Source organism: Rutidosis leptorrhynchoides, chromosome 6 (assembly GCF_046630445.1).
Source record: "Rutidosis leptorrhynchoides isolate AG116_Rl617_1_P2 chromosome 6, CSIRO_AGI_Rlap_v1, whole genome shotgun sequence".
NCBI lineage: Eukaryota > Viridiplantae > Streptophyta > Magnoliopsida > Asterales > Asteraceae > Rutidosis > Rutidosis leptorrhynchoides.
Window position 1 is genome coordinate 366848748 of NC_092338.1, and position 3497 is coordinate 366852244.

At 31.3% G+C, this 3497-nt stretch overlaps 1 long non-coding RNA gene across 2 annotated transcripts; it reads right to left on the reverse strand.

The window, feature by feature from the left end:
- Nucleotides 1-1334: 1334 nt before the first annotated feature.
- On the reverse strand, nucleotides 1335-3158 carry LOC139851296 (uncharacterized). Of its 2 annotated transcripts, none has more exons than XR_011760587.1 (3): nucleotides 2911-3158; nucleotides 2731-2777; nucleotides 1335-1633 (listed from the first exon to the last, which is right to left on the reverse strand). It is a non-coding gene; the product is annotated as an uncharacterized lncRNA (long non-coding RNA). The 2 variants fall into 2 exon arrangements; XR_011760586.1 differs by lacking the exon at nucleotides 1335-1633 and adding an exon at nucleotides 2095-2309.
- Between the last annotated feature and the right edge of the window lie 339 nt (nucleotides 3159-3497).

A 3497-nucleotide genomic window follows, 5' to 3' on the forward strand; every position in this document is an offset into this window, starting at 1 on the left:
ACTTTTATTTATCGTTATTGTATTTAATTGCACTTTTAATTATCGTACTTTTTAATTATCGCACTTTTATTTTATCGCACTTTCATTTATCGCAATTTCATTATCGTTATTTACTTTACGCTTTAAATTAAGTCTTGTATTTATTTTTAATATTTTACATTAGGTTTTAACTGCGACTAAAGTTTTAAAATCGACAAACCGGTCATTAAACGGTAAAAACCCCCTTTTATAATAATAATATTACTTATATATATATTTGTATTTTTATAAATTAAACTAATATAGCGTTAAGCTTTGTTTAAAGATTTTCCCTGTGGAACGAACCGGACTTACTAATAACTACACTACTGTACGATTAGGTACACTGCCTATAAGTGTTGTAGCAAGGTTTAAGTATATCCATTCTATAAATAAATAAATATCTTGTGTAAAATTGTATCGTATTTAATAGTTTTTCCTAGTAAAATATAAGCTATTTCATATACACCTCGCATAACATCAAATTACCTAAACGAAATATTTTAAAACGCATATTAATGGGAGATGTTATAATTATATAATGGACTTTAAAATAGTATAATGGAAAGTAAACGGAAAAAGACGGAATGTTACAGTAACCCTTCGCGAACAATCACCATCATAATGAAACCAAGTCCCGATTACATCATAATATTTTAGAATCAGACAAACTATGATGTGATCAACTTACTGGGTACATAGACATACCCTAAGTTCACCGGGATCAACTAAATTTCTAGATCTTGATATATGTTGCAAAATACAAAACCTTAACTGTCGTTTCTTCTCTTGATGATACCCGAAATCATCAACCAATCGTATACCTGCTTTAAATCGCTGTTGTGCCTGGTCTTCAAACCTTAAGCTCTGATACCACTTGTTAGAAATTCGGTAGTGGACCCTAACAAGAACATGTGATTTACCGCAATCACATAACCCATATACAACAAACAAATAAGCGATACAATAAATAAAAGCATAACGACACGGGATTTAACGTGGTTATATCCCAACTCCAAACATGGAAAAAGGTTTACTCCACGGGCGCAAACCAAAGAATTTTCTATATTATTTTAGTGCACACTTTACAGGTTACAATGAATATGTATTTATAGGACAAAACGATAAAATGAAACAAAATCTGTCGACTTGGCCTGCAAGACAGAATCTCGCGACCGCGACCCTATTCTCGCTACCGAGAGCCCACCGCAAAAAACCACCGCAATTTGAGGCCAAATTGCAGTTGTTCATGTTTTCCTGTTTTTTGAACTTCGCGATCGGGAGAAGCACCTCTTTTTTTTTTTCTTCATTTAACATCTTCAATTAATACCCAACACGTTCTCCCTCAAAGGTTAATATAATTGGTGACATTTTCTTTTTTAAAACATCTTCGTTTCTATATGACTTTACGTATTTCAAGCCGAAAAAAAATTACTAAATATAATGATTGAGTTCTATAATAGTATGCTGTATAACACCATATCATTTATATTAGTAGTACTAGGTAGTATTTGGCTATGCATATGCACAGCCCTGAAGTAAATGTTGATGCCTGCTTGTTTTAGAATGGTCATAAGTTGCAACCCCGGGGCAGTTTAAACGCCATCTAAACCATCTGCACAATACACATCGCACATCAACACCACAAAACAGCTTTGTATATACAATATACATGTACACGGTATTGGAAAAGAATGATATATAAGATGAAGCAATAAAACATGCGTTAAAAGTTTCACAAACCTCATCTGAACTATCATATAGTTCTTATATTTACTTCTCACAAAACCACCCAACGAAAAAAAGCACTATGATGTATAAAGAGATTATAGTATCATCAACTACTGAAAACAGAAGCTCAATAATTCAAAATCCAAATACTCACCAAATCATGGGTTATTGTCTATCTCTCACCATTAAAAAAAACCACCCAATAAAGTCTATTGTTAGCAAGAGTAATAGAGTAACTAAAACAACTCTTCCATACATCCCTTGCCACTTAATATTATAATTATAAATTACTTTTAAAGAAACAAACGATTAATAATTAGGCAAATGATCATCCATTAAAATAAGTATCCAACAACAGGCAATCACATCCTTCAAACAGAAAAATACAATCAGTTTACATATTGTAAAAAAAAAAAAAGAACATCTAAAAAATTAAAATATGCCTTCTTTGGCTGCCACTTCTTCCTGAACATTTTAGTCGATGGATCATTAACAACTTTACCCACCTTCATGATTTAGGTTGATTGTCTCTTTTTGCAGAAATATCGTCTTAAAAATCCCTAGCCAATTAACATAGATTCGTGTTTAGGCCAATTTGAGTTAAATTTCGGATTTAGGCCAATTCGAGTTAAATTTCGGATTTAGGCCAATTCGAGTTAAATTTCATGTTTAGACCATTTCGAGTTAAAAATCGTGTTTAGGTCACTTTGAGTGAGAGCTTTAGGAATGTTGTTTTCGTGTTTAATTTCGAGTTGAAGTCTTTTGTACCTCCTAGCATCTTGCTAGTGTTTCATTAATATAATAAAATTTATTGCCTTTCAAAAAAAAAAAACAAAAAAAAACATAGATTGTGGGTCGAAAAAGTAATACATACAACTAATGTAAGCAATTATACAGAGTATCTAAGTTTAACAAAGACAAACTATTTAAAAAATATAATTAAAAAGGAAATACATCGTATAATTCTAAACTGGAGAATACCTATGATATCCAGTTGAAGAAGAAGACCTACAATCTTACTTGTAAACCTGTATAAACAACGGAAAAAACAAATTAGAACACAACATTAAAACTAAATTAGAAGTTTATGAAATAATGAAATCCGAAAATTTTTATCAGAGATACATAAAAATCTAAAACAACTTTAACTTAATATGTTACCAAAATCAACGGATGGGTAAACTTGAAAGAAGCATAGAAACAACATTAAAATCAAATTAGAATAGACAATTTATGAAAATCAATAGACGGAGCTGACGGTGATGAAACGAGGGTGCCATGGAAGGAAGGTCACTAACATGTAGGTTCTTTGGAAGAAAAAAATGAGGTAATTATGAAGATGAATAGGATGTGTATAAGTAGATGAATCATCAATAGTTAAAAGGTACTTGTTATTTAAGGATTTAAGGGCTGATTGATGAATTAACTGGGCCTTTATATGGATAGGTAGATATAAAAAAATATTAGATCGTGCATGAATTAACTCTTAAATTAAACTTGTCCAGATGATGTTTAAAATATAATAATACTATTAGCATGCAGTGTAATTAACATATGAGTTGACTTTGTTTTCCCTCAAGGTGACTATGTTAAGGGGAGTGATATGTACACAATTATTTTTTGTTATGTATACAACCAACATGCTTTACGGTACGTACAACACTATAAATCAGTGTTGTAAAAAACCCGTTTACTCGCCGACTAATCCCCGATTAGTCATTTTTAGGAGCAATCCGTTTCGATTTTTA